This window comes from Thalassophryne amazonica, chromosome 13, assembly GCF_902500255.1.
Source record: "Thalassophryne amazonica chromosome 13, fThaAma1.1, whole genome shotgun sequence".
In the NCBI taxonomy this organism is placed as follows: domain Eukaryota; kingdom Metazoa; phylum Chordata; class Actinopteri; order Batrachoidiformes; family Batrachoididae; genus Thalassophryne; species Thalassophryne amazonica.
Genome location: NC_047115.1, coordinates 22,537,541 through 22,545,797, shown reverse-complemented (window position 1 = coordinate 22,545,797; position 8,257 = coordinate 22,537,541).

The window sequence follows — 8,257 nt, the reverse complement described above, 5'->3', positions numbered from 1 at the left end:
ATTTCGGCTGCTTGTACCCACGATCTAGTTCTTTCAGTCATGACCCAACCCTCATGACCATAGGTGATAGTAGGAACGAAGATTGACCAGTAGATCGAGAGCTTTGCCTTTGGCTCAGCTCCCTATTTGTCACAACAGTATGGTAGCGCGAATGCAATACCGCCCCTGCTGCACCAATTCTCCAGCCAATCTCACGCTCCATCATTCCCTCACTTGTGAACAAGACCCAGAGACACTTGAACGCCTTCACTTGGGGCAAGGCTGTATTCCCTAGCCGGAGTAGGCAATCCATCGGTTTCCTGCTGAGAACCATGGCCTCAGATTTAGAGGTACTAATCCTCATCCCAGCCGCTTCACACTCGGCTGCGAACCGATCTAGTGAGTGTCGGAGGTCACCAGCCGATGAAGCCAACAGGACCACATCATCTGCAAAAAGTAGTGATGAGACTCTGAGCCCACCAAACCGGAAACCTGTTTGGTGGTGGGGCTGATGAGATCCGTCCAGAAATGCTGAAGGCTCTGGGTGTGGAGGGATTGTCTTAGATGAGACGTCTCTTCAAAATTGCGTTGAGGTCTGGGACAGTGCCTAAGGAGTGGCAAACTGGGGTGGTGGTCCCCATATTTAAAAAGTGGGACCAGAGAGTGTGTGCCAACTACAGGGGCATCACACTACTCAGCCTCCCTGGTAAAGTCTACTCCAGGGTGCTGGAAAGGAGGGTTGGGCCGATAGTCGAGCCTCTGATTGAAGAGGAACAATGCAGGTTCCATCCTGGCCGTGGAACAGCCAACCTGCTCGTCACTCTTACAAAGATCCTGGAGGGTGCCTGGGAGTATGCCCATCCAGTCTACATGCGTTTTGTTGACTTGGAGAAAGCGTATGATCGGGTACCCCAGGAGATACTGTGGGAGGTGTTGCGAGAGTAGAGAGTGATTAGGTCCCTTCTCAGGTCCATCCAATCTCTGTACTCACAAAGTGAGAGCTGTGTTCGGGTGCTCGGCAGTAAGTCAGACTTGTTTCCGGTGGGGGTTGACCTCCGCCAGGGCTGCGTCTTGTCACCAATCCTGTTTGTGATAGTCATGGACAGGATATCGAGGTGTAGTCAGGAGGAGGGGAGATTTGAAAACAATGATTCATCATTTGGACTACTTACATTTTGAACATTTTTAAATTGTGTTCATCTTCTGAAGCAACTGGTTCTTTTCCAATTTTCTTAAGTGTTGTTATACACATATTTAGTATTTGCAGCATTTTGAAAAGGTTCATCGTTTTGTGAAATAATGGGTTAATTTTCTGTTTTGTTTTGTTTTTTTTTTTTGTGGTTTGTTTCAGTTACTATTTTTAAAAGTGAATAATTTCCTGAAATAATTGCTTCATTTCCTGTTTTGAGAATCTCAAAACAGTGAATCATTAATGAAAGCAACTGTTATATTTACTGTTTTGAACAGTGTAAAAATGTAATCATCTCCTCGGGCAACTGCTTAATTTGATGTTAGCATTTTAAAACGAAACGTTGTTTTTAGCATCTCAAAAAAGTGAATCATTTGGTGACACAGTTTGAGCATTTCAGAACAATGACTTGTGGTCTGAAGCTATTGTTTCATTAAATTTTTGATGCTTTATTTATTTACTACTATTTTCAGTTGCTGCCAGAAACAGTTAGATTATTTCACTGGTTTTTGTGAATGTTATTTGATTCAAAGTTCCAAATAAGCTTGTTGTTACTGTCTGTATATTTGGAATATTTTGGGATTCTGGGTTTGATCCCAGCTTCCATCCATGAGCTACACTTTTGCTTTGCTCATAACGTCACAGATTCTCGCTCATATTTTGGACCACCATGCTGCAGCTCGTCTTGACCTGCTGTGTAAAACTCAAACAGGCTTGAAGGACAGAAATGAAGAAGCTCAATAAGAGACAAAAGTGCTGACTTTTACTGCAAATGATAAGTGACATGTAGAACCGCCACCAATCACGTTCTGCCCCCCATGAGTAGTTGTGGCCACCCCTGGTGGTCCAGCATGACCCTCCCTCCTCCTCCTCTTCATCAAACACTGCCCTTTCTTTGTGTCTTCACCGCCCCCGCTAAAAACATTCCTCCTTATTACCTCCTGACTCCTTCCATCCCCCCCCAGTTGTGGGCTGATAATCCTCTCACACTCGTCTCAGCATCCCGATTACCTCCACACCTCCACGTCAACTACTGTCCTCCTCCCTCCTCTTTAGTTATAGCTTTGAGCCACCTCCTCTGTAACCTTGTCCCCCCCCCCCCCCCCCCCCCCCATCTGGGGGCTGACCGGTGATTTGATCTCTGATGGTTTGCATCTCTCTCCTCTATCTCACACTCACTCACACACAGCCTCTCCCAAGAGACTGTGACAGCACAGGAGCAGATGGGCAACTGATGATGGCACGTTGTTAAAAATAAAGATTCCTGTTAACCCGTTGTCAGCTGGCTCCCTCCTTCTTCTCTCCCCAACATCTTTTGCAATTAATCTCTCCATCGCTCACTATTCCTTTTGCAACATCGTTCACTGAGTATGAACTGGCCGTAACCGTGGTGCCGAGGTCCTACAGTGAGAGACCCTCGACCCTCTCAACATGATATTTAACACAGGGTCGCCGCGGTGCACCGCTGCATTATGTATGGCTCCGCACACGTCAATAATAGATGAAAAGGCCAGTTTGGCAGCTTTTTTCATGCAATTATGCTAAAGAAAATTTTACTGTCACTTTTGGCTGTTTTTTTTTTTCCACGGCTGGTGTTTGTCCGACGACTGTATGCTGATAAATTATTAAATGGCAACACAAGGGGTGGGAGGATGGGGGGGTGTTGGGATCAAAAGAAATAGTCAGTGTATCCATGATGGCAGCAAGAGAGAGGAATGTGTGTGTGTGTGTGTGTGTGTATGTGTGAGTCACCCAACCCTGGGCCTCGATTCCAGGTCACACAGATGTCCAACAGATGTCAAAGTCCAAGGACAAAAACGTTCCGATCCATCAAATTCTTACGATTCTTCCAAGATCACTGCATAAAAGGTGTCACGTGTGCGCAGTCATTTCTTGAAGGTTAATCACGGGCTAATCTTCAAAAGCAGGTGCCGTATCGTGTTCTGCCAGACTGCCAACTTTCAGAACTTCTTAACAGCAGCAAAGTGGGCCAGCGAGCAGAGACGGAGGAGAAGAGCTTTGAAAGAGACGCCAGCAGCGGCTGAAGGGTCCTCACTTTGGAAAAAAAAAAAAGAAGAGCATTGGTGGTTAATAGTATTTATGTGTAATTTGTTAACTCTGCTCTGAAGCAGTGTTGCCTGCAGGCATGTAACCTGACAGAGAGAGAGAGAGAGATGTTGGGCGACGGTCAGACAATATTCCCTCAGGGTGCAGCGGCTCCCATTCAGGGCGACATCAGCAGCTCCGGTCCTGGTGAATGGGCAAGGGGAAAAAAACGAGAAAGAAGAGTTAACACACAATAAAATGGGCCTCTGTTTTCCCACTGATAGTGATTAAAGGGCTCAGCAGAAAGTTACGAGGTCCGTCACTGTGTAGGGCGGAGTTAGAGAGGCAGAATGTGACCGCCCACCCCTCCCAGCCCACGAGACCCACACTTGACCTTCAGGTCAACAGCATTAATGTTTCAATATGGCTGCCGTGTCGTCACATGATCCAGGCCGGTAGGTTTTCATTCTGTTTCATTGCACCTGTGCACAGTAAACATGACACGGAGCAGGATTTTAGTCTCAGTCACAGGAGGATTACACACTAAAATCCACAACCAGGAGCACAGATTTACCCTGTGCAGAGGCGTAGGTTTGCATATGGACCATAGGGACAAGTCACAACCAATATTTTGGGATGGCAAAATAGTCCCTACCAATATTTAGCTTTTTTTTTATATATCAAAATCATTCACTATTTTTTTGCGAACTCGATATTATAATTTTAGCCGTCACGTTTTGTGTTTTCGACGTGCCAGAATGACAGGGTTACCCATGTTGCAATTTCATTGGCTCACGTTCTTCTCACATGGACGTAAACAAAGCGCATCTCGTGGCAGGCAGTGCTTCATTTGTAAAGTGGGAGGTCCCGGAGCGCAGAGGATGGGTGGCTCCGGTGCAGTGTTGCCAGATGTACGATAATTATCGTATTTGTACGATAGTTTTGCCCTCTGTACGATCAATAATGGGGAAAAAATCCAATATGTACGATAATTTCAGTTGGTTGCCCAAACACGCATCTCTCTCTGACACCCAAGAATCATTTTGCAGGCGTTGCACTCAGGCGGCATCAAAGACACACCACACACAGGGCTGCTGCTGGCTTTGGGCTGCCGGGACAGTCATTTGAAAGCCCGCCCCCTCTCTTTACAAGTTCCCATCCAATCTTTACCGTGACAGGAAGATTCCCCAGCCAACATCTTTTCTTTTTTTTTCGAAACTTTATTTCAACAAATGCAATAACAAACGAACAAAACACAAGAGCAAAGAGATATACAAGAAAAAAAAAAAAAAAAAAAAGTTCAAGTTCCTTATGGAGGTGTCAACATTTTTTCTGTGTTCAACAAAATCTGCACAAGTGGCCATGGCATCGGATGACGACAGCGACCTCGAGGTTGAATTCGACTCTTTCTAGTCTGGTAATTGACACGTTTGTGTCCCTTCACAGAAAAAAAAAAAAATCTTTCTAGTCTGGTAGTGCATTTGCTTGTGCATTTGTGTTCTTTCTGTGCCATAGTTTCCCCATTACTATAATTACTGTTTAAAAATGTGACAAAATTCTTTGTAAATTAAAAAAAAACAAAAAACGCAAAAATAGCTACGTTGTATGCGTTTTGTTTGTGTACGATAATTTCTCCCAAAATACGATAATTTTGCGGTTTTGGTACGATAGTTTCATATTTCATATCTGGCAACACTGCTCCGGTGCAGAAAAACAAGAAGGGCGGGGCTTGCGAACAATGCTGTGCGCCACACTTAAAATAAACTGTACACCCACACAAACACATCTTCACAAATGACACTAACACCCTGCCTTTTCCTCAAAAATTACTACATTTATGTTTGCTGTCTGTCTCTGTACTTTTCTGTCAGTTTTGCGCTCTTTTTCATACTTTTCCCTCGTTTCAAAAGTCACCGAACGCACTTTACCATAATATATGCAACATATAGCATACTGTTGGAAAGCACGGGTTCTTGGCTTGCTGTCAGTGTTGAAATTTTTCAGCGTGAGGGCTTACATGAGAACCTACGGTAATGAGAATCAGCGGCGCACTAGTGTGAAACTTCCGTGTTTTTCCTCTGCGTTATGACATCACAGGCTTACGTTTACCGTAATACACCATATATGTTATTGGAAATCCCTTATTTTTTTTTTTTTTTTGGCAAATTAGGTTGCCAGATACCTACAACTGCATTATTGATGAAGAGAATAGATTATACATCTTGGTTGCAAAAACTTCTTTTTTTTTTTTTTTTTTTTTTTTTTTTTTTTAGCTCCACAAGTATATTTTTTGTTGTTGTCTTGTTCTCTCAGGTGTAGGCCTATAGAATAGATTCGTGATTTTGGGTGCAATTTTGTTATTTAAGCTATTTGTTTGTTTGCCTACACACTTAATATTGTAAATAAAGTGTTAAATTATTCAGCATTATGTCGTCATATGTTATGTATTATGCTGTACTTGTGCGTCTAATGGTATGAGTGGGTTAGGGGGTGGTGGTGGGCAGGGGGGCCGGGGGGGTGGGGGTGGTATTGTCCCTACCAAAGCTGAGACCAAACCTACGCCCTTGACCCTGTGCACCATGAAGCAGGGTATTGAATCGGTCCCGTGTGTGTGTGTGTGTGTGTGTGTGTGTGTGTGTGTGTGTGTGTGTGTGTGTGTGTGTGTGTGTGTGTGTGTGTGTGTGTGTGTGTGTGTGAGAGAGAGAGAGAGAGCGAGAGAGAACAAGATAACTAAAAAAGACTGGACAGATTTTCACCAAACTTGGTTTCCATCAAGTTTAACTTGATTAACTTTTGAAGAGGATCACACAAAGGTCAAGGTCAACAAAAACAAGGTGCAAAAAAATCCCCCATGTTCTCTACTATATCTCTGCAACCAATAGGATTAGAGAAATGATCTAAAGTTTAAATTTGTGATTGACTGGTAACATAAACTAACTGACATGGATATATCCCAGCATGCTGAGCGTGCAGGGTTTGCATCAACCCTCTGATGTCGTTCACTGTAGTTAGCAAATGCAGCTTTCCCCCCCTAATTCCATCAGCATGGACGTAATGTTTAGATGAAAATACCATGCACAGTGCCTATACGTAAGTAAGTACGTAAATATCCAAACAAGCGAGGAGAGTAGGGGTGTGGTCTTCACTAGAAGACACGACTGAAGTGCCAGCTGTCACTGACGTTTAACCTGTGCATTTACTAGTAAATGTTTTATAGTAGAACACCACAGAGAAGTCATGTTTTTAAGTGACAGCACAGTAATGTAGTTCTCCACAACTAGTGACTGAGAATAAAGTACAAATAAAACAAGTGTGATCTTAAGCCTCAACACTGTCCTAATTTTTCTACAATCTTTTAAATATTGGCAATTTGAGAAGTGTAACTTAACTTTTTAAAATGACAGAACAGTGACGTTTTCTTGAACTGCTGTGAAAGAAAAAGTAAAAAAAAAAAAAAAAGTAAGTCAATGACAGCAGTGTGACTTTGAGCTTTAATAGTACTTAATTGATCTGTAGCCTTGTAAATATGGGTAATTTGAAAACTGTAGATTTACTTTTTATGTGACAGCACACTATGTCTATTGTCTGTAGCCAATGAGCAAGAAAGAAGTCAGTAACAACAGCATGACCTTGTGCTTTAAGAGGACCAAATTTAATAGGAGTCTTGTCAACACGGGCAGTTTGATACCTTCAATTTTTGGAGTGTTAACATATTATCATTGTTCTCAGTAAATGATGACTAAGAAAAAAGGAAACCAATAACAGCAGTATGACCTTGAGCTTTAAGAGGACCAAATTTAATAGGAGTCTTGTCAACATGGGCAGTTTGATATCTTCAATTTTTGGAGGGTTAACATATTATCATTGTTCTCAGTAAATTATGACTAAGAAAAAAGGAAACCAATAACAGCAGTATGACCTTGAGCTTTAATAGGACCAAATTTATCAGGACCCTTGTCAACATAGGCAATTTGATACCTTCAGTTTTTGGAGTGTTAACAATTTATCACTGTTCTCAGTAAATGATGACTAACACAAAAGGAATCCAACAACAACAGCATGGCCTTGAGCTTTTATAGTGCCAAATTTATCTGGAAATGTTTAAATATAGGCAAATTGAAAAATGTATCTTAATTTCTGTTAATAATGGAGCAGTCACATTGCTCTCTCTGTCTGCTGAGTAAGGAAGAAGTAAGTTAGCAGAAGCCGTATGACCTTGAGTGCTTTAAACATAGAAGTTTGAAAAACACAGCTTCACTCTTTTTGACATGACAGCATAGTAACACTGTTCTCTGTAAATAATGACTAAAAAAAAAGAAATCAAAAACAGGAGATGACCTTGAGCTTAATGGCACTCTAATTTATCTGGAGGCTTTTAAATATTGGCAAGTTTAAAAGTGTACCTTGGTTTTGCTGTTTATTTTGTTTTTTAAATGAAGGCTCAAAAACATTGTTCTCTTTAACAGCTAATCGGGACTAAAGTTTGACAATAACATTTAAACTTTAGTAGTACTGTAATACTATGTCTCTCTACTGCCTGGTAAAAGGTAGGTCAAAAGCAGCAGTATGACCTTGAGCTTCAATCGCCCAATCGTGCATCCAGAGATGATCAAATACAAGCAATTTGAAAAGCATTTCATTGGACAACTGTTGATGGGTAAAGTTAATCTCACAAGTAAAACAGAGTAGCTTGAACATGCATTTATCTTGTTTTGGTTTCATTTATTCTTCTTCTTCTTATTATTATTATTATTATAGGTGATGGTCTAGTGGTTAAGGTGTTGGGCTTGAGTCCAGAAGATCATGGGTTCAAATCCCTGGAAAAACGGGGAAAATCACTAAGGGCTCTTGAGCAAGGCCTTTAATCCCCTATTGCTCCTGGTGTGTAGTGAGCGCCTTGTCTGGCAGCACCCTGACATCGGGGTGAATGTGAGGCATAATTGTAAAGCGCTTTGAGCGTCTGATGCAGATGGAAAAGCGCCATACAAATGCAGTCCATTTACCATTTACCACTATGTCCCTAAAAACACAAATGCACAGTTT